We start from the raw sequence: 24,866 nt of genomic DNA, 5'->3' as shown, positions 1-24,866 counted from the left end.
TGTGGACATTGTGGACATTGTGTTACAAAAAAGTACCCACATCCTTTAAGGCTGAGAAGCTTTTGCTTCTTATCTGGAAATAAACCTAACATTACTAAATAATATAAACAAGAAGCTACAGATGAAAAACACATTTCAACCTCACGTTGATTCTGACATCAAAAGCTGTCATAATCTTAAATCATCAGAGAGAAAATGTTGTTTGAAGAAATGCCGTCTTCCCTCGAGCTAAGATTCCGGATATCTCTAAAGGAATGAAAGGATAACACTGGATCAATCTAAACAGGTGTTGTCATCTAACGGCGTTATACTTTGATCAAATAACCAGCTTGATCGGATGAAGAGGCTAAATAGTGGTAGCTGAAAAAGCAGTTGTTTTGGTTTTTGAAAAAGATGAGAAGTTAAATTGCAAGGGAGGAAATACAACTTGGAAGTTGGGAATTAAAGGAAGTCAGTGAATTACAACCGGATGCTAGCCACACATGCTGGCAAGACCCCCATTGCACTGTTCAGGCATGAAACTGAGTTAAATAACATGAACGATTCTTAAAACTACACATTATTATACAGAAACGCATGACTAAAAGTTCACAAAATGAAGTGAAACAACTGGCAGGAGAAAAGGTTTGAAAGTTACATGCTAAGCAGATGTGTTTTAAGTGAAATCTTGAACAGATCTGGGCCCAATTTCTAGGCTCTTCTTACTGCCAACTTCTGCGCTTACAGGCACGATTTCCCGCTTACGTGCTGCGCTACCTTTGTAAGCGTAGAATGCCTAGTAACGTGGAGTACGCACGCGCAGAAGACAACATTTTCAGCAAACCCGTGAAATAAGCTTGCCGTAAGCACAGAATTCCCTGCTACCGTAAGCGCCGATTCTGTGCTTACGGTAAGCAGAGCCATGAATTTGGGCCCTAGTGTGTTCGCATTCCTACCATGTGTTGGAAGCCAGTTCAGTGGCCGATTTCACGAAACTTTACGCAATTGCCGTAAGTCCACTTGCGCAACGTTTATGGCGTAAGTTGCGCCATAAACGTTGCGCAAGTGGACTTACGCAGTTGCGTAAAGTTTCGTGAAATCGGCTGCAGGACTTCTGGAGCTCTTATCTGTTATGCAAATGATACATGGCCGTATGCAACTGTGTTCATGGTTGCCCGCCATAGTTTATAGCAACTTGAGATGCATTATTATTGTATGGACATTTCAATTTTTAGCCTAGGCTTACCTATCTGGAAAGATATTGAAAATATTGCTCAAACTATATCCTCAACGATCTGTCTAAAAAGAAGAACATTCTTTTCCAGTGTTCATTGAATATTTTAGGTGCATCTTTGTCGCCACCCGGAGCAAGTCCCCATAGGATGTACAGACTCCGGGAAACAAGCTCTCATCGATATTTATAGCAACTGTACAACAAAAGTAAATTAAGTTAAAAAGGCGGGTAGAAGAAAGCAAGATAGGGACTACCTCTTTGTTTGACTGATGCTCGTGCTCGTACCAGACCGGACAAAAATACAGCAACATCCCGCTAAACAGAGAGTCAATATTTGCCATAGTCCGTCTTACGAGTCCGAACTACACCATTAATGCCTGCAAACTCGCATCGAATACCGTGCGCTGAAACTCAATGTGTTCATTTACATATTTCATGTTTTGGATTCGTAGCAACGTTTTTTTGTTAAGCTTGGGAAAACTGACGTGTCTCATCACTTAAATTGCTGATTATAAAAAGTGTAATTAAGATTGAAAGCTTATGGTTTCTAGGTCCACTGGTCCTTTGTTCTAATTGTTTCAATATGACACTAATCAAATAAAGGGCGAACGGAGCACTAGTTATGCCGGCTTTTATGATATTTGTACAATATTAGACCCAAAAGTTGCTCCTATAACTCGATACTGACGTACGTCTGGATCTAAATCCATCAGGTATTACAAACTGTTGGTAGAATATTTACTTGACACATATAATCGAGAATTTCCCGGAACATATATTTGTCGTTTATTTCTCGTTTTCGTTGTATGTGTTTCCGGTTTGTCTATTGTCATGATACTTCAGAATGTTACTTCAGAATGTTACTGAGTATCCCAGGACCACCTCCCTTATAGGGTTTGGGTGCTTTTTGTATCACACAAGATCACATCGTCAACATTTACATTAAACTTACACTTAAGCTTCCCTTAAAATAAAACTTGCTGAGGTGCTGTAGTTTTTGATAAATGAGAATAATGTCACTAAAATGATGTTTGTCTCTGGAGACGAAATATAAGTTAGGATGTGCAACGTATTTGAGCCACTCTCCTTAAAACTTTGCTTTGTGATTTCCACCTTTTTCTCAAAAACTAATGAAGCTGAAACTTTTACTGATAAATTACTTTTACAGTATATTAAATACATCTTCTTTCACAGGAAAGTAGGAATTCAAGTCATGACCAAAAACTGTGTCTACAAAAGGTGTCAAAACCCTTTAAAGACACTGGACAATATTGGTAATTGTCAAAGACCAGTCTTCAAATTCGTTGAAAATTAGTTCTTTCTCGAAAACTACGTCACTTCAGAGGGCGCCGTTTCTCACAATGTTTAATACTATCAACCTCTCCCCATTACTCTTTACCAAGAAAGGTTTTATGCTAATAATTATTTTGAGTAATTACCAATAGTGTCCACTGCCTTTAAAGAAGAAAGGTGGTTCGTTATTCTTTTCAACATTGCAATATCTTTTCAAACATATCTGGTCTTGACATAATTTGAAAAGTTTGACCTAAAATATTTAGGCACATGACCATACGCAACATAATATGAAGTACCCTCAAGGTATAGTCCATACAGATCGGAGTGGAGGTTAAATCTATCACCGGCCGTAAGATTAATATTGAAAGACCCAAGTCTTTGTTTATAAATATACCGTGATTTATGAATAAATAAATGTTTGGATTGATGCTTCTGGAAGAAGGCCCAAGTTCGGTAAAAATGCAATCAGTTTTTCAGATTAAGTTTTAGAAAATATGTGGCGAAAAGCCAACCAGAAAAATTATTTCATATGTAGAGCCTATTAAACATGTTAAGATTCTTGTTTGTGTTTGAATGCTACAAACCATTTGAGCTGTTGTACAAAAGATAAGCATGTTTATCAATTTAATGACCATGTTTAAAAGTGGGTACAGCATTTGTGTTTAAAGGCACTGGACATTATTGGTAATTACTCAAAATAAATGTTATCATAAAAACTTAATCGGTAACGGGTAATGGAGAGAGCTGTTGATAGTATAAAACATTGTGAGAAACGGCTCCCTCTGAAGTGACGTAGTTTTCGAGAAAGAAGTAATTTTCCACGAGTCTTATTTCGAGACCTCGAAATCAAGCAACTGAAAACAAACAACTTCGTGTGACAAGGGTGTTTTTTTCTTTCAAAGTTATCTCGCAACTCCGACGACCAATTGAGCTCAAATTTTCACAGGTTTGTTATTTTATGCATATGTTGAGATACACCAAGTGAGAAGACTGGTCTTTGACAATTACCAATAGTGCCCATTGTCTTTAAATCTATCACCGGCCCTTATATAAATACTGATGGACGCAGGTCTTTATTTATAAAATACACCTTGATTTATGAATGAATCAATGTTTGGATTGCACTTCTGGGAGAAGCCCCAATTTCTGAAAAATGTCATTATCAGTTCTTCAGATTAAATTTAAGAACAACGTGTTGACATTTTTAAAGTTCTAATCAAAAACATTTGTAGGCAACTACAAAATCCTTCTTTACAAGTAAAAACCTTCTAAACATGTTAAGATTCACGTGTGTGTTTGAATGCTACAAACCATTTGAGCTGGTTTCCAAATAATAAGCACGTATATCATTTAAACCTGTTTGAAAGTCAGTGTTTAAACTCTAAACATAATTTTTGCAGTGCAGAGCATACTGTTGGAAACGTCGATATCTAATTGGCGATCAAGAAGAAAATATTTATGTCTTTAGTGTGCGTGTGCAATCTCTTGTCATTAGGATGAGGGTTGCCAGCAAGGATTTAGATAGTTAATGGGAGGTTAACGCTTTCGAAAAACTATTTATCTTAGTACAAATTTACCATTGAACGGTGTTTTGTAGATGTGATGAAAAACGTATTGCGAAATTTGTCATAATATTATATTAGTCACATGCAGGGACGGGATAAGAGCGTATTGTTCTGTTAACACAAACAATTATGCATGATTGTGACACATACGCTCCCACTGTTGACAAATTGTACACAAGGGGCATTTCTAAAAGCTTTGATGCTTCAAGACCTCTTCTGAAATGCATTGACCTAAAAATGGTTGCTTCGGGATACCACTTTGATTGTTGGGGTTTCATAAATTGTCTTGCTTTTGTTGCTGAAACCAAACCACATCTCCGGGCAATGGTTTGTACTGGCATACTCACTTGCCTTGGAGCATTTTGTTGTGAATGGAGTTCCAAATATCTAGCGAAAAAGTGGGCATAAAACTCTGCGGAATTCTTGCGTTTTTTTTCTCTTTCTTTTAGAATGCGTGGGTGTTTTAAAAGCGACTCCCACCACCAACTAATGAAAGAACGCGTGAACATCCTATGGGTATCGAGTCCATTGCGTTTTTAGTCCGTGCAGGAACACAGTATTAATATTTAAACTACAATTTCTTATAAGCAAACAATGGTATCCACAAATTTAAAAAACGCCCACATACATGTTTTAACGTACATCGTAAACTATACCCATTTCTGACTTAATTATCATGGGTTCCGCTGGAGGCCTAGACCCAGGGGTGATTCTCAAAACTTGATTGTACTGTTGGTTATAAAAACGCTATATAAAAAGTAGGAGACAAATTATTTGAAACTAAAACAAAAGACAGACGAATGGAATTTACACAACTCGATCAATTGAAAACCACCAATGAATGCTCCCTTCGGTTTAGAACATAGCCAACTATTCTCACATTAGAGTTCTCACCAAAATGACTCGCAAAGGTTCAAAAACAATACGCAGGCGCCTCTTATGTGTTGATAGACTGTATACCTTTATTTAGAACTGTGTGTGTGCAATGAACTGACGGAGGTGCCTGTTTCCAAAATGGCTGTTTAATCGCGCATACCACCATATGACGGTATTCCTTGTGGAATTAGACCTCCCTCACGCTGTCACCATCTTGGTCATGTTACCCTGTTTTCAATAACAGAAATGAATGCTAACATTCATTGCGCAAACATGACACCAGATTATTATTTCGTCCAGCCTCTCAGTTTGGTTACAATGAGTTGGAATGGAGTAAAATCATGATAGCCACACCATGATAAGGTCTGTACCGGTGCGTTGTTGGATTTTTATCAGTTTCCAACAAACTCAGAAGCAGGGATCTTATTGGTAAACCGTTCGGCAGGCTCGTGTAGTCAATCTGTATTGTACTCATCCACAGACCCACCCACTTGTTTGTGAATCCCACTAATCGAGGACTTCTCTCTGTTCTCACACTGTCTGCACTTTGTTTTTTTTAGCGACGTCACCATCGGTTATGTACACGAAAGCAAAGCGAGAACGTCCTCGCTCTGTCGAAAGCCGCATACATTTTTGTTAAACTTGAAGTCCTCGGTTCCAACGGGTAGACACGTCCAAAATGCACAATAGAAGGAAATGGTTATTGAGATACGTTGGGATTCTTCAAAGAAAAACAGTCAATTTTGAAACGCTTCGATAGGTCGGAAAGGTTGGATGTACTTGTTAGAAGTGTTTGACAGCTTGTGTAAGTTTCTCGTTAGACATTGAGTGCCTTAGCAATACAATTGGATGTACAATATGAGAAAGGCTGACACCGGACCTTCTACAAATCAATCGTGTCCGATTGATATTTTACTGACCATTTGACAGCGAATTAAACAACAAAATTTGAAATTTGTGTCGAGGACTCACTTTCAATCATCCTCAGTGAGATACGCATCTCACATCAGTGTTGGAAGACTCAGGGGTCGGGGGTGGGGCACGGCAGATGGTTGAATCATCACACAGGCCAACACGGTGAGTTGAAACAAAAACTTTTTAATATAAACAAGAAAGATAGTAGGACCAAGTACTTAGCCCTGTGGAACACCATACTTGATCTACGTGGTTTGAGAAGGTTTAACCTCAATGACAACTCTCAACTCAAGTAGGACCAAGTGTTGGACCCTGTGGAACACAATACTTTATATATAAGTGGTTTGAGAAGGTTGAACCTCAATGACAACTCTCAGCTTGCGGTTGGAAAAAGGAAAACAGAAACCATGGATAACTGTTTACTTGACCGATATGTCCAATGCTACACCACGAGCCTCGCCACTATGATCTAAAGGCCCTTTATACTTGATCGATTTTCAATTAGGGAAAGGTGATCACCGACTAACCATGTACGTACACGACGGTTATCGTGTACGTACACGATAAGAGAGATGTTTTGTTTTGTGCATGCGGCCGCAATACGCTTCCGTAGAACAGCAACAACAACACATCTCCTTTCTGAAAGTTCAGTCTGGACATCCGCACAGCAGATAGTACCATCTCCCGTACATTACCACAAGCCTCCTACACATTTTTATTTTGTTGATACCACTCTTGTCCAGATATAACATTATGTACAAAAGACAGATAAGCAAAGTAAGAAGCACAAAATATAATGGAGGGAATTTGTTGTATAGTTAATGTATGGGTGCGTTCGAGAATAGCTTTCCTGGGTCGACCCTGTGGTGCTCACTCGGATGAGCCCTTGACAAGAGCTAATCGAACGATCACATTCGCCCTCTCGATGTGACGTCATGCACCTCGGGTCACCCAGAGTTGACCCACGTCACATGCAGGGCACTTGGGGCTGACCCGGGTGAGCCCCTGGATTGACGCCAAAGCTATTCGAACGTTCCGGGGGCAGACCGGGGTCGACACAGGGAAGCTAAACGTACGCAACCTGTGCAAACCAACAAAAAAGAGAGTTTGAACCAAGCTTCAAACTTCCACCAATACACTGACACTGTGCTGCCTCATCTTTCACATTTCTTTGAATAACGTTTACGAAATTTACAAAAAACATTCTCAGGCCTTACTTCTGAATGCAAAACAAAGTGTTGGTCGGGTAACTGACTACTAAGTTATTCATACCCACATTACACGTTGGATTTCCTCCTTCTTTATAGTATGGGGCACTCAGGTTAGACTCTCTAAATCCTTAACGAGCACATCATCTTTATTTAGGTGTCACCGCCAGATAAAAAAAAAGGCGCTTACCTTAAAAAAATACTTCATCTTCTATAGCAGCCAGTGATTGAGTGATTTAAAATGCATCTGAGTTTGAAGTTGTATGAGATTTGTTGTGTTTGACACTTGGCAGCGACTTTAAGTGCGATCAGACCGGAGACAGCAGCTGCCATGGCTCTAAATGCCCCGGTGGTGGCGTTTCATATTTGCACTCAGAGTGATTAATACTCACACGTATTGACTCACCCTTTACTCCTCTACTGCGCCATTATATGGCGTTTAATATTTGATGAAAACAAACGCGAGTAAGGCTGGCCCATCACTGTGACTGAAATTTTCTTGATCTTTTGCCTTTATTAAGTGCTTCTTTAAAGGGTAGTTTAAATAGGCAGTGGAAACTAATGGTAATTGTCAAAGACTAGCCCTCACAGTTGGTGTATCTCAACATAAGCATAAAATAACAAACCTGTGAAAATTTGAGCTCAATCTGTCATCGAACTTGCGAGACAATAATGAAAGAATTTCGAGACCTCAAGTTCTAAATCTGAGGTCTCGAAATCAAATTCGTGGAAAATTACTTCTTTCTCGAAAGCAATTTAATAGAGGGAGCCGTTTCTCACAATGTTTTATACTATCAGCCTCTCGCCATTACTCATCACCAAGAAAGGTTTTATGTTAATAATTATTTTGAGTAATTACCAATAGTGTCCACTGCCTTTAAATCTGCAACTGCAATGAAATCTAATGAGATTTAAATTTCAGACAGCAAATTAAAGAATTAGCCTTAGAGATGGCTCTTGACTTGACGAAGGTGCTTTGTTAAATTTCTTCAGATTCAAAACTGGGGCCATTTTCAATTTCTACAATATTCTGTCAGACGCTGTAATTAATTTTCATTGCTGTGATAAAAATGTCACTGTAAGTAACCACTTTGACATTTTTTTTCCTTTGAATGTCAAAACAGTGAGAGGACAATTTCTGATCAAGTGGGTGTTAAAGACACTGGACACTATTGGTAATTGTCAAAGACCAGTCTTGTCACTTGCTGTATCTGAACATGCATAAAATAACAAATCTGTGAAAGTTTGAGCTCAATTGGTAGTCGAGGTTGCGAGATAATAATTACAGAAAAATACACCCTTGTCACACGAGGTTGTGTGCTTTCAGATGCTTGATTTCGAGACCTCAAATTCTAAATCTGAGGTCTCGAAATCAAATTCGTGGAAAATTACTTCTTTCTCGAAAACTACTTCATTTCAGAGGGAGCCGTTTCTAGCAATGTTTTATACTACCAAAAGCTCCCCATTACTCGTAATCAAAAAAGGAGGGAAAAAACCCAAGACAATTAGGAAAGAGTGGTTTGAGTCTATTTGTTTCGTGTGCGTCAAAGTTACCGACATAGGACATGCCTTTTTCCTATAGCGTAAACATGTCCGATGCATCACCGGGGTGGATTTCACAAAGAGTTATATGTCTTAATATCTCGAGAGACTTGTCTTATCTCGAGTTAGGACGGGTTCCTCGTCATAACTTTAAATTCAAATCATTATGATGATTATTCCATACTCTTTTCGGAAAATAATGAAATGTTAGAGTTTATCAGTAGGCCTACATAGAAAGTAACAAAATCAGAAGCACATAAAAATACAAAAGTATATAGGATTTGAGGCATTGCATGATGATGTATCAATGTATATTTGGTTTGTGGTAACACCATGTGCGTATCTACTTGCCAGGTATAGAGTTTGTTCATAGAACAGTCTCCTGACGATGACTAGAGCAAGCTAGTTGAAACGTTGAGACCAATTCAAGAACTGACTCCACGGTGATACAGTTAATTACGATCCTATAAGCTAGTAGTCCCAGCCTATGTCTATACCATCCGCCCAGGCAGCCGATTTCACGAAGCTTTACGCAACTGCGTAAGTCCACTTGCGCAACGTTTATGGCGCAAGTTGCTCAGACAGTTCTTTTCAGAGCTGAGAAGTCTCTCGAACACCCGAACAATCTACTCCGCGGTAGTAGAGTTAAGCCAGACAGTCCTTTAAGAACAAACTCTACCTGGCAAGTAGATACACACATGGTGTTACCGCAAACAAAATATATATTAGTACAAAAGTAGTTAAAGCAAATGTTTAATAAATAACTAGGAACGAAGTTAGGACAACGCTTAACTTTTTGATAAACTCATAGGAATAGTTCTAAGTAAGAACTATCTTTGTGAAATCGACCCCAGATTGACCATAGAAGAAGTTTGTTCAAAAACTGTCTTCTTGGAGGGTTTCGTTCTTTCCATGTCAGGCATATTGATAGCTACTCAAACATTAAGTACATATTAATTTGAATCTAACCTCTGTTTCAAAAGACAGGTGAAGTTCACCACGATCAATTAAAAACAATAGGATATTCACAGACTCGTAGGTTGGTGGGAATGCCACGTGAACAAAAGATACGAAGGGATTAATGGAATAGAGGAGGAAAAGTGCAACTTGACTAAGGGGCTTCCGACTGGAAGCCCGTGGGAAGATCCGACATGGTCAAAATCGACCGTTTTTTTTCCAAAGCGTGAGCGGACAGACCCCGACTATCATGACACGTCCATCGAGATGAGCACTGTCAAGAGGCGGCGGCAGTGCCCACGATTAAATTAAGTAAAGTTCATGCCCTCTGTATCAAATGCTTTCTTCTTCCCTAAATGATGAACTGAAAAGCGTGATGCCGCTATAAAGAAATCGCTTGAAGTGAAGCTCGAGGTCTGAATACTCCACTTCATTTTTATAAATCAGGTTTTGAAAATGAAGAAATGGGACAAAGACAAAACAATTATCCTGTATGAAGGGCTGCAACGAGGGCAGACGCTCACAGACACTGTTTCCGCTCTACGCTATGTAGAGAGAGAGAACACAGATTGTAAGCTTTTAACCTTTTGCTTAGAGGGTATAACAATGACCACGCCTACTTGCTCAGACCATTTATCGCCGTGCTATCCGGATCGCCTCATGTATTATTTACCGTACATTGCTATGGTGTGTTATTATTCTACAGATCACTGCACTTCAAATCAAATCAAATACTTTCCCGAAATCGCAGGGAGTGCGAGATTTAAGAGTTTCAACCTGCAATATGATATATCGTTCGTGACTATTTACCTTATGCGAGACGATCGCTGATATTGATTTTGAATCTGATTCTTTCACACTGGCTGGACAATTCGAGACTTGTAACCAGAAAGTCAGAACTTTTCAAGTTGACAGATGTAATAATGTTGTCGCTATATTAAGCCTCTTACAATACGCTTAAAATTAGCTGGACAGACAAACTTGAGTTTTTTTGCATAATCATTGTTTAAAAAAAAGATTCAGGGCAAAAACAAAGACCCACCCCACAAACAATACAAATAATGAGTAAAATAAATTAAAATTACAAAATACACAAATAAATAAAAATTTATAATAAAAAAAAGTAGAAAAACAACAAAATAGAAAAACAAATTATTAAAACAAAACTACACAATAATAATCAGTTGCGTGAACGAACCCGTGCACCGGAACACTGTACTTAGAGATACCAGTCTACGTGCCATATGCTTCGCCTCAAAATAATTTAATTAGTTAACAATGTCATATTTAAAGAATATTAATTTACCCCAGACATCCAGCAATTATCTTGAGGAATTCAAATAATTTGCATAGAAATTTCAATAACTTGAATGAAAAATAGTTGGACCATGTTGGACACATTTTTCTTTAATTAAGTCCAGCGCTATACACGCATCGACCATTGGAAACAAGGTTGTCGAGCGTAACCAGCTTCATTTCCCAAAACAAGAACAGTTTCCTTAGCTTTTTTTTTTCATTAAATTTTACATAGCGTATGCCTAAATTACTTATATGCATTTCATAAAATGATGCGCCAATGTGTCTGTTATCATCTCAGCAAAAAACAATGGACCCTTCCCGTGAAATATGCTAATCACATTCACGCATGCGTACAGACCCTGTTGGTTGGCAAACGCCATAGAGTTGTGCACTAAGCAGACGCACAATCGCGTCTGCGTCACGCACCCATTAGCCGTGTACAAAAACAGCGCGATGTTCCCTCATTTTGCCAACCAAAATGTTAGTGCGCAGGCGCTATGTGCAATGTATATATTTCATGGGAAGGGTCTATTGACGACCACTTAATGAATAAACTACGTCTTACAGGAGTAAAACAACAACACACTTGTTAAATCAAATGGTTTGGACAAAGGATAATGAAGCAATAAAGTAATGAAGTTTAGAGTAGGTTTGTTTGAAAAGCACTTCAGTGTGTGAGCCGCGGGGGGGGGGGGTTTAGGGCATGAAGAGGGAGAGAATAAATAATGACAGTTGAGCTAATGAGTTGGTTTGTATTTATTTATTTATTTATTTTTTATTTATTTACTTTTTTGGGGGGGGGGGGAGACGGGGGTATTTAAGTTCACACAGCCTTGCTTCGCTACTTTAGCTGTTTTATAATTTGAAATGTTAATGCTTCATGTTTAATAACTGACTAACGACAGAATTCCATTGGCAAAACATGTGCTTTATAAATGCTTGTATTGCTATAGTTTTTTCAACAATACATGCTATAAAAGAGCATCTTCAAATATTTAACAACTGTACACCAGACGGTATCATTTATGGTTGGTCACATCTCTTTTGCCAGATGAAAATTATACTTCTAGTGGAAAATAGCATAACATTACCACGCTATCAGTTGTTCTTTCTAAAAGGATTCTGCATTTTCTTTTTTACAAAACAGGAATAAAGAATCTTACCCATTTTTCTGTTAGGATGTGAACATTATCGCAGCCCAATCCACAATACATTTCCAAGTTGACGTCATTTATTTAATGATTTATTTTCCACTCTTTAAAAAAAGAAATGAAAATACATTTCTTAAAAATGGTTTAAGCTCCAGAACATGACAACAACATGTTTCAAAATGGTTTAAGCTCTAGAACATGACAACAAAATATTTGAAATGGGTTGAAGCTCCAGAACGGGACAAAACATTGTTAATACATAAACAAACGTTCAGTATACAGTACAACGAACATTGGCATCAGATAACAGTCTCAAATTCCTTCCAGACAATCACATTAAAATTAAAAATGAATTTGCCCCCAAAAGAAATGCAAATAAGGTTCAGCATACTTTTCCATACGCACAAAGGTTGATACAGAAATTGATATCTACACTCGACTTATTGATGTTTAAACATCAAACCAAACTTAAAACCAGACTCGCGTCATCATTTGGTCATAGCTGAGCATTATCGAATTCCAGTTTTATTTGATCAGCTGACACACTAAAACCACTTCAAACCTTAAGCTTACAAACTCGTTTGTTCTAGGGTTTTTACATCGATTCACACGGTGTAACATTCACATCCAAACTCTGTTCACACGGGTAGACATAAGAACCAGGTCAAGATGAAACTGCGTACAGTGTTGCTAACAATGTATTCAGTCATGCTTGGCAAGCTTGTGTTTTTAACAGTGCTAAGATAAACGCATTTTAAGAACGCCGAGCGAATAGTTTGCGTCGTATTAAAGACACTTCACTTTCGGTAATTGTCAAAGACCAGTCTTCTCACTTGGTGTATCTCAACATATGCATAAAATAACAAACCTCTGAAGACTTGGGCTCAATTGGTTGTCGGAGTTGCAGGATAACTATGAAAGAAAAAAACACCCTTGTCACACGAAGCTGTGTGCTGTCAGATGCTTGAATTCGAGACCTCAAAATCTAACTCTGAGATCTCGAAATCAAATTCGTTGAAGCTTACTTCTTTCTCGAAAACTACGTTACTTCAGAGGGAGCCGTTTCTCACAATGTGTTATACTACCAAAAGCTCCCATTACTCGTCACCAAGTAAGGTTTAATGCTAACAATTACTTTGAGTAATAACCAACAACGGTGTTAAGTTAAATGCATTTTAAGAACGCCAAGCGAAAAGTAGGCGTCGCATTAATACGCCGGGAAAGGAAAGTAGGCAATGTGGCTGAGTGATACGCAGCCCAATCCATGCATCGTGTATCCGTGATGAACTGATCCTGTAAAATCAATAGAGACACCTTGTAGGCTAGGCTTGACTTCCCAACTTTACCAGAGAACGTGTGCATTACCAACTTACAAGCTTACTGCACATAAAACCACGATGGGCTCATACAACATTCCATCTATGAGTAGCGGACTAGTTGGCAACCAGGGTTACCAACGAATGACACAAATCCACGTTTATGGATTGGCGCGCTTATTCAATTATTTTTTTTGTGAGCAACAAGCTCAGTGCTTATCATTGCACTCTTACTGAAAGTACATTCCCTGGTGGATCAATCTAAACATGTGGTATGCTGGATATATTTAATAAGTAGCTTTTAAGAAGTAATACAAGTTCAAGTAATCTACTTTTAAGAAAACATTTCCTTTTTTATTATAGTTCAAATAATGTCAATTAAATTGAAGAACTCAATAGGGGAAGCCAGATTCTTAAATTAAAGGCATCATCAACAATACACCAAGCTGTCTGATCGATAAAGCTTTATTTTGACATTCGAAGACAAGTTAATGTCCTTTCCAGTTTGTAGGCACCACATATGCAACTCATTATAATGTACTTTTACCGGGGGGGGGGGTGGGAATTGTGTGATTCAAATGGTTAAACAATTATTCACCAGTTGTGGAGTAACACCGAAAATGGCTCAAACATTTTAACTAGATTAAATGAGTAAAATCATCGCCCAAAACGCGGGTAATTGATAGTTTATTAAATTCCCCCAAAAATATGTAAGCCTAAACAAATTACCGAACTGTCAGGTACAAAAATATACCCAACTATTGATGAGGAAATATTACCCAATTATTTGGCAAATAGAGTGTCCAACTGAGATTGAGAAAAAGTGCTCAAATGAGGGGCATGTTGATATTTTATGCAACGTTGGGTTTAAAATGTGTGTTTTGTGCCCATTATTTGTACAGTGCAAAGAGTGATCCATTTTAGGTTGGGTAGTTCAAGTTAACAACAAATTTTCCCCCCATTACACCATTGCTATTGTTTCCTCAAAAGAAAAATCTAATTCCAAATTGTGTTTTGTATTGTCTAGCAACTATTATCACAATTGATCTCTTGAGCCGTTCATAATTGATTTCAGTCCAAACAAACCAAACAAGTAAAAGCCAATATTTTTATAATAGCGGTAGCGAGAGAGAACGAAATGATACTGTTATCCCCTTGTGAGATGCCTGGAGGTTGGCCTTGGTGGCCCGGGGGAGATTTCATCTAAACACGGGCAATGTCATCAGCCTTGAATGAAGCCTACATTGGTTCTTATCATATCAACAATTACCCTAACATTACAGTATGGACAGTGGAAGGGGTTCTTATTGGTTCATTGGTTCTTATATCAAAACCCTATCATTACAATATGACCTTTGGACGAGTATTTTTAATTGTTGAAAAAGAAAAAAAAGAAAAAAAAAGAGAAGTGAAGAAAAACACGTTTTCTTAAAAGGCAGTGGACACTATTATTAAATTCTTATTCTGAGGTCTCAAATCAAATTCGTGGAAAATTCGGGAGCCGTTTCTCACAATGTTTTATACTATCAACCTCTCCGTACTCAGTACCAAGTAAGGTTTTGTGCTAATCATTAGTTTGAGTAATTACCAATAGTGTCCACTGCATATTGTGCAGAATAAACAACACAGGTTCTATTAAAGCTTCAATAAATCAGAGATATGAATTGTTTTCGTTTGTGTATTTTTGACAAACCGACTCTACTTATCGTTGAATAAAAACGAATCTAAAAGGGATCCATAGCATTGAAAAATAACAACGAATCCTGATATTTTTAACAAAAGATATGCACTTTAAAGTAAATTTGCGTTCATGACCGCTGATACAACTGAATGCAGTTTCTCAACCTTATTAATTTATCTTTTCCAGTTTGTTTTCTTTCCTAGTCGAATAAAATACTCAAGTCCTAAATCCGAACGATAAACTAATACACCTGTAACTGAATTCGCTTGAAGGCAAATATTTTGAACAGAACGAAGAAGATTAAAACATAAAGAGAAGCTGACATTCAGTGCAATACAGAATCCCTATAGGATAGATCAAGACCACCTGTTCACCGTAAACCATTTGAAGCCAGACAGAATTAAGAGTTTCAAAAAACATTAAAGTTACATTATCTGCTTAGCTTTTACCTTCAATGAAATACACAGATTACGATAGTTTCGTGAACTTCAAACTAAGCCCCTATATTCAAACATGCATTGACTGGATTTTAAGTCCCCTTTTTACGTTTACACATTATTTTCATGGGGGCAAGGTGATTTGGGGGGCAAGGTTAGTTGGGGTCAAGGCTTTGTTTCTTTTTTTTTGCAAGAAAATCTTTGTTTGATTAGTGGAAGAGAGACGAAGGACTAGGGCGTCTCAACACTATCCGTTATTGGCGACCCACCATCCGTAATCACTATCCGTTAATACGAAGCCGCCATCCTTGTTACGGATTCACAATCCGTTATTACGAATTCACCGCCGTTACAGATACACTATCCGTTTTAACGGATTCACAATCTGTTAGTACGGATTCACCACCATTACAGATACACTATCCGTAATTACGGATTCACATTCCGTTATTAAGGATTCACCACCATTACAGATACACTATCCGTAATTACGGATTTACAATCCGTTATTACAGATTCACAACCATTACACTACACTAACCGTTATTACGGATTCACAATCCGTTACATACGGATTCACCACCATTACAGATACACTATCCGTAATTACGGATTCATAATCCGTTATTACGGATTCACCACCATTACGGATACACTATCTGTTATTACGGTTTCACAATCCGTTATTACGGATTAACCACCCTTATAGATACACTATCCGTTATTACGGAATGACAATCCATTATTACGGATTCACCTTTTTGTTAGGGTGTAGATGCGTAGTAATGGATAATAAATTTGTAGTTACGTGTTATGAATCCGTAACATGGATAATGCATCTTTAATGGATCGTGACTCGTAATAACGGACTACTTCAATTCATATTTACTGGTAATGAAAACTAGAAAAAGTAAGGTTAAAGGCAGTGGACACTATTGGTAATTACTCAAAATAGTTATTAGCATAAAACCTGTCTTGGTGACGAGTAATGGGGAGAGGTTGATGGTGTAAAACATTGTGAGAAACGGCTCCCTCTGAAGTGCCATAGTTTTCGAGAAAGAAGTAATTTTCCCCGAATTTGATTTCGAGACCTCAGATTTAGAACTTGAGGTCTCGAAATCAACCATCTAAACGCACACAACTTCGTGTGACAAGGGTGTTTTTTCCTTTCATTATTATCTCGCAAGTTCGATGACGGATTGAGCTCAAATTTTCACAGGTTTGTTATTTTATGCATATGTTGAGATACACCAACTGTGAAGGCTAGTCTTTGACAATTACCAATAGTGTCCACTGCCTTTAAAGTAAATAAACAAATAACTTCAAAAAATTGTGTCCAGGCAGGAAACCATAACTATTTCTTTACCCGCTAAAACTCAAAGGCTTTATTATGTGTTGTGTCTCTACTTATTTTGAAATGTATAAATAAATTGCCATTTAAAGTGGTATTAATACAAACGCGTGGATCTCCATTAATACGATTGATTAAGATAGTATGTCACTGGCTAAAATTCAATTGTAATGATAAATATGTTTACTCCCACTTGACAATTAGTTCACAATCAATCGTTTGAGTATTGAGTTCAGTACCCCTTAAAACTCTGCCTTGAACACACGTGCTCGTTACAAACAATCGATATCACGTCCACTGTGTTCTTTCTATCCATCCAGCAAGGTAAAACTACGCTGAGGGTCTTTATTAGATGCTGATCGTAGGACGTGACGTACACAACCTCCACTGCCTACTACTACTCCTACTACCCCTGGACCCCCACCAACCCACAAAATCGGCCCCCGCATCATCAGACGCGAGCAAAGTGAGCAAGCAATAGCTTTAAAGACTTGGGATCAAGGCAGGCGGAATTAGTCAGTCGCATTTTGTACGCTGTAAAAGCAACCTGGGATAGAGAGATTGCTGCTTAACAACCCGGAGGAGGAAGACGCGACCAATAGCACCAAGTGTAGAGAAACATCACAGCCGGGAAAGAGTGGAGGGCTCGGTCGCTGGGAGAGATCGGATCATTTTGTGGGACTGTCTACTGCGACTACACCTGGTACATTTATACAGGTCTTACGGACAGGGAACTTGATTGTAACAAAGTTGGATACGAGTAGAGTCGACACAAACGAGGAAGGTGGTCGTACAGGTGGTAAGTTTAGTTTTTGTTTTGAGATACCGTTCCGTTGATTTTCTTAGAGGGTTTGGGTACTTTTTGTACGACAACAAACACAGTGTCCACAGATTTACATTTAATTCACATGGTTTGAAGATAATGATGATCGATGCTTCCCTTAAATTATTACTTACTGAGGTGCTGCCGTTTATTAGGGGAAAATTATTAAAACAATGTCACGAAAATAATATTCTTCTCGGTGAGACGGAATATAAGCATGTTTATTTTAATTTATTTGCGCGACTCTCCTGCATTGCTATGCGATTTTCCCATTTTTTTTCAAAAACTTGTCTGACGACAATGACGCTGAAACTTTTACAGGTAATTAAATTAAATATTTTCATTCACAATGAGTAACGATTCATGTCATAGCCAAAAAGGTTTGATCTACAATGTGTACAAACCCTTTTTTATTTGTTCTTATGGCATTCAAAGCTACAATCTATGAATGGAATTTATCTGTTAATTTGTAAATCGCGAGAATAACGAAGAATAAAAAATGCATCAAAGGTCTTAATGATTTAACATGCTGCTTTTCCATTTTCGACATCAAGAGTTCAAGTTTTTAAGCACCTTATTTTGGTCAAATTGTTTTATGTTGTGTTAAATTGTACATTCTTCAACAATTCTGTACGATTAATTAACATATAAACGGCTTAAAAAAAGTCTCGCACCAAATGAACATAAACAGTCGAAAGGAGCAGCAATCATGACATATTTCTAAATTTCTCCTTTTCAAATTCAATTTGTGTTAGTTTCGTTGTAAATATTGACGCTACCCTTCGATGATTGCACCAAGCAGATGCAATTTCTTTAAATCTTTTACAGACAGCGCTGACCAAAAAACATCTTCTTCAATTTCTAAAATTTGCAGTAATTTTAAACCTCGCTGTAAACACTGTCTACAGTTGTGGTATCACGACATAAAACTATTATTTTGAAGTTTCTTAAAAACAGACTTGAAATTCAGTACGGAGTGGACATTTCGATAGCGGTTCCTCACGGCGCCACGGCGTGACGCGACACCCCTAAATCAGCATCGATCTTGGCCCATTTGTGAACGGCTGGTACACTTTGTTTCTCCTGCAAGAACTTTCTCCTTCAGTGACAAAACTCTGGGGAGTTAGTTCAAACACCCACTTAACATTATGGTGGATGTGTTGTCGCTATTCAATGATACAAACAAAATACGATCTAAATAAACTCCCGATGCCCCCTTTTTCTAATTGATACGTGCACTGCTATTTTCCAATGAAATTAAATATTCTTCTTGTATAACTCAAAAGGGTTTTCAATTCGGGAAGATGTCACGGCCCTGCATTAATTTCAATATTAGTTTTACATTTTGTTGGGGGTGCTAGTTATAACAAACAATTACAAGATGAAAAGTATTATTGACAAAAATTTGATATTCAATCGTTGAGTGAAAACAAATTAATGTTTTTCATTTGTTAGATGACCATGCTTGTTTTTATTTCGTGGTGACTTCGGGTTGATTTTGAATAAATAAATAATTGACATTTTACAGTTGTTAAGGGCAAGGTTTGTTTAAAGGCAGTGGACATTTTTGGTATTTACTCAAAATAATTATAAGCATAAAACCTCACTTTGTAACGAGTAATTGGGAGCTGTTAATGGTATAAAACATAATGAGACACGGCTCCCTCTGAAGTAACGTAGTTCTCGAGAAAGAAGTATTTTTCCACGAGATTGGTTTCGAGACATCAGATTTAGAATTTGAGGTCTCGAAATCAATTATCTGAAAGCATACAACTTCGTGTGACAATGGTGTTTTGTCTTTCAGTATTATGTCGCAACTTCGATGACCGATTGAGTCCAAATTTTCAAAGGTTTGTTACTTTATGCGTATGTTGAGATACAGCAAGTGAGAAGACTGGTCTTCGACAATTACCAATAGTGTCCAGTATCTTTAAGAATTCATATTGAGACACACCTCTAAGAATTGACAGCTGTTTGTAGTTAATCTTGGGTTTAAAAGCTTACCAGGCACTAAATTATGTTTGTATGAATGATGGGTGCGTTTGTAAAACCACGAGTTCAAAACGTCGCTTTAAGCAGCATGTTTGGGATTGATAACGACAGAGTGTCGTGTTTCTTTAAAGGCATGGACATTATTGATCATTGCTCAAAATAGTCGTTAGCATAAATTCTGACTTGGTAGAGAGCAATTGAGAGCTGTTGGTGGTATAAAACATTGTGAGAAACGGCTCCCTCTGAAGGAACGTAGCTTTTGAGAAAAAGTTAATTTCTCACTCAAATATTAAAATACTTCTAGTCATCTGAAAGCACAGAAATTTGTGCAACAAGGGTATTTATTTCCCTTCATTTTTCTCTTGCAACTACGATGACCAATTGACTCCAAATTTTCACAGATTTGTAATGCTATGCAATATGTTTGGATACACCAAGTGATCCTAGGCCTACTGGTATTTTTGTGTTACCAAATGTGTCCATTGCCTTTAAAACAAAAGTCTAGTAATATCAACAAAAACATATCAAACACCCTTTTACATAATGTCTTCTCTCTTTCTTGGTACTACAAATTTAATAAGTTTATTTGTTACTTTGTCTATACAACTGGACGTGTTTTATGATATCGGATGTCACTGCGGTCTGTTGTGGCACAATGAACCATGATGACATTCGTTATATGATCCCAATCTTGTCCACTATTGCTTTCACTTTCTTTAAGTGTCCGTCTATCTTTTAAAGTGCTTCTCTATCAGATGATGTAAATGTCTCTCTTAATTTTTAAAGTACTTTCCTTTCGTTTCTCTTCTGTGACTAACAACAGAGTACGCTACAATGTCAACTTAAAGAACGCATCTCTTTCTGTCGTGTAAAATGTCCATCCAGTATTATTTTGATTGAGTCAATTTCGTTCTAAAGGTGATAATGAAACTAGGAAGCTTTTTATTGTTCAAGATTTATGACTTAGGAAATAAATGCAACCTTCTTTGGGTTCAAACTCGTTGGCCTGGATTTGTAGGGAGTTCACGAGAATAAAAAGAGAAAGTGGAGGCTGGTAAAGATTATTGGTACATTACTTGTGCACATAAAACAAAATGCAAATCAGAAACTTCATAACCCACAGTTCGGCCTGTTGATTATTCCAGTTGTTGAATAAAATAAAATACAATACATTGCAGTACACTTTTATTATGATCAAAAATTGTTTTTGTTACATTTGAATATACACCGGTGTCCATCAAAGAAGAAATGGCGTCTTACATCTGGATATTGTCAAACACAATCCAACTTTTAAATTGGATTGTGTTTTAACGTTGGATTGTGTTTAACAAAGTTAAATAGTTAATGTTAACATTAGGGCCTATGGTCTACGGACTAAAGGAATGGAATTGTTTGAAGTAGTCAATTAATATCGACTATTGTGTGTGTGTTTTTGCGACAACTTTTTTCATGTTAGTTTCATTCAGTTCGATAAAGGAATGTTAGTGTAAAATAAACAAAACGGGTTATTTTATTAAGGGGTTTCGTGAAACATATTATCCATCAACGAAATGAGATGTACAAAACCATTCAAACAGCTTTATTCAACGTACTGTTTCTACTGGCCTGGTGCATGTCCCCCATCAAACAATCTAGACTGTTTCAATATGAATAATATAAATTTCTCCTTTCAGCTCCCCTGAGTTATTTTCATCTTAAATATCTTTCTTCTCATAGCCTCTTACCAATAGTGGCTGTACGCTTTATTCGGGGCAAACTTGCAAGGAAAAATTGAAATGATTGGAAAATTGAAATATTGTGTAATGTCATGTGAGTGTATACCCTGCGTTAATATAATTTATTCCGAAATGCAACCAAACTATTTTCCCTTTCAGGGTATAATCGTGTTTTGTTTTTACATCGTGCATTTATATTGATTGATAGTTTAAATGCTACTATTTATTACGGTAGTGTTTTTAACCATAGCAGTGTATTTCAGATAAAGATGGAATGTTTCTGGTTAACTTCAGTGGAAAAAGTTGCCAAACATATTTTGTTTAAAACATCTTTATTAAAGCATTTTTTTTTTTTTTTCTATCTGCTTCCAAAAAATATAGACCTACAAAAAGATTCCCCTACAAACAGCATTTGCCAAAAAGGATGTCCAACCTTTGATCCCATGTGAATATTTACGAAAGTCATCAAACAGTTATCTTATTTGCTAAAACTTTTTTTTCTTCTTAAAATAATTTCACCTTTAAGACAGTATCGCATCCGGCCGTATGAACTAACCATAATCATCTTGTTCCTCGCATGTTCGAGTTTCACACTCCGTAAAACATAAATACACCACATCAAACAGGTTTGTTTGCTGCGGAATACCTATGATATATAGAAACAGTAATTGCCTCGTACTCTGATTTATGCCCCAAAAGCCATGTTCCCTCAAAGTGTTGCTTTCTATTTCGCTGAGATTTTGGCACGACGTCATCATATAAATTATCTTGGAGTGACATATTAAAATGGAAGGTGATACGAAATTATTGATGTACCGTACACGTTTGGTCTGATTTTAAATACACACAGAGCCTACAGCTTTTCGTCGATGAAGGCGTCGTATCTTTTTGTACGATGTTAATTACTGTGTCTTTATGACCATGACGTCACAGGAAACGTAAAATTAGTCATGTGAGTCTGTGAATGAATCTTCAGCCGTTCCATGCGCAATACAATAATTATTCGAAAACAGGAAACTTTTGACTTGTTGAAGGCACTTCGTATGACAAGAGTGTTTTTTTTTCTTCCATTTTTATCTCGCAACTTCGACGACCAATTGAGCTCAAATTTTCACAGGTTTGTTACTGTGTGCATATTGTGAGATACACCAAGTGAGAAGACTGGTTTTTGACAATTACCAAAGGTGTCCAGTGTCTTTAAGAAGAATTTAAAACTTTGAATCGTGGAATTACAATTTTAAGGTTTGCGGTAACACAGTGTACTGATAATCTCTAATTGAGTTGGGGTGGTTCTGAAAGAACCGTATGTTTTTAACTTGACGTTCCGATCAGACGTTTTCAACTCGACGTTTTTAACGTGACAATAATATCAACAATTTATATTCAAGAAGTCGCGTTTTTATTCACTCAGGGCCCAATTTCGCGGAACCTCTGCTTACCGCGGAATTCTGCGGGTTACAGTTGTAGTCTGTAAAGCACGTGATTTTTGAAAATTCCGCGAAATTATAGTCTATACCTCAATTACATTTCGGGGAAGGGCAACGTAATTAGAAAACAGTCCAAATCGGTTAAACGGAACAACATATAAAAAGGAAAAGGTGTACGAAACGTTCAACTACACCATTTATGCAAATTTTTATAGAACTTTTATTTTCCAGGAAGGACATACAGAAGTAGTTTTGGCTTTCAATTTCTTTGGTTGGAAGATCATTGAAAAACGTTCACGAAGATCTGAGGATGCTGTAGTTATCACATCTCATAGACTGTGCCACGCTAGAACAATTTAAAACACAACTTAAAACCCATCTATTCAATCACAGAAGCGCTTCGAGACTTTATTTTCTATTATGCGCCATTTAAGAACTGTTTATTATTATTATTAACACACAACAACAAACAACAACTAAAGCACGGTTGAGCTTTAACATATTATTCGTTTACACACCATTTTATTATAGACATGGATAGTAACAAAAAAAATGGTGTAACTTGTTCTGGTCCCTTTTCAAGTTCTTCCATTTCATCAGCTCAAGCAAGATTTACTTTTTTATCAGTCTGTTTTTTATGCAAGTCGCCTGACACACAAGGCCTGAAGGCCACTTCAAGGTGTGGGCTACAATTATTTTTCCCAAAGGCCGTTGCCACCTACTTCTAGGGCTGTAACAGGGTTGCCCCTTGGAACAAGTTCCCTGTCACACAACGTGAATATCTCCCAGAGAGACTTCAAGTCCCACTGGCTTTTAATCGCTAGTTTTTCATTTCAACGAACACTCTAAAAAAGAAGTGTAAAAACCTTTACGCAACATTGGGTATTTTTTTTCTTAGAGTGAACACAACTTTTGTGCCACACTTGGTTTTTTTTGTCTGCACCTTGACTGGCTATCCGGAGATGTTTTTCGTCCATATCAAAGCACATTATAAGCCCATATAGCGTTTTACTATTAATAACTGATCCACCAATTAAATTGATAGGTATACGTTGTTTTGGACTGTATTAAGGAACGGCGTGCTCCCTAGGGCCAGGCTCGGGTGCCTAAAAGTCGCCTCCCAATAGGGAAGGGCATCAGTAATTTCAGTTGTATATACATCAAGATAGGCCTACCTAAAGAAAAAAAGTTGATATTAAAGAAAAAGAGTTAGATTGAAAATCACTCCGATTGATTGATACTTATGACAAGTGCAGATGATTTTGTCCCCGGTTTTAAAAGATTAAAGTGAATTTCTTCATAAAATTTTAAAGGCACTGGACATTATTCCTAATTACTCAAAAATAATTATGAGCGTAAAACTTACTTGGCAACGAGCAATGGATATAAAGTATAAAACTTTATGAGAATTGGCTCCCTCTGAAGTAACGTATATTTTGAGAAAGGGGTAATTTCTCACTCAATTAATAAAGGACTTTAGGCCTGAAGCCTTTTATTAGCAACTTAAATCATGCAACTTTGTGCAATAAGGGTGTTTTCATTTCAGTATTCTCTTGCAACTTCGATAACCAATTTTGAGTCAAAATGTTCACAAGTTAATGTTATTTTATGCGTGTGTTTGGGATACACCAAGTGAAAATATTAGTTTTTGACACCAACCAAACGTGTCCAGTGCCTTTAAAGCCATTATACACTTTCGGTAAACAGTATTGTCCAAAGCCCACACTTCGTGTATCACAACTTATATATAAAAAAACAAACCTGTGAAAATTTAGGCTCAATCGGTCATCGGAGTCGGGAGAAAATAATGGGAAAACCCACCCTTGTATCCGCGCATTTCGCCGTGTCATGACATGTGTTTAAAATAAATCCGTAATTCTCGCTAACGAGAATTTATATTGCTCAATGTTTTCTCAAAAAGTTCATGGAAGAATATTTCAAGAGAAGTCTTTCACCATTACCTTCTGTAAACCCTGTAAATTATTTGTAAATCTGTGAACTTTTTTGTTTGTTCTGTACCAAAAGTGAATAATGGCTTTAAAGTTTAAAATTGAAATTCACTCCAGTTGATTGAAACTAGTGACAAGTGAAGATGATTCTGT

General features: G+C 37.3%; 1 long non-coding RNA gene across 1 annotated transcript in view; it reads right to left on the bottom strand.

Annotated features, from left to right (window-relative positions):
• The window catches only part of LOC139939451 (uncharacterized), an 82,209-nt gene that overhangs the window by 16,734 nt on the left and 40,609 nt on the right, over nt 1–24,866 (bottom strand). The gene's annotated exons all lie outside the window — the stretch shown is intronic.

Source organism: Asterias amurensis, chromosome 7 (genome assembly GCF_032118995.1).
Source record: "Asterias amurensis chromosome 7, ASM3211899v1".
NCBI lineage: Eukaryota > Metazoa > Echinodermata > Asteroidea > Forcipulatida > Asteriidae > Asterias > Asterias amurensis.
The sequence above is the reverse complement of the archived record's forward strand: the minus strand, read 5'-3'. Positions and strand labels throughout refer to the sequence as shown.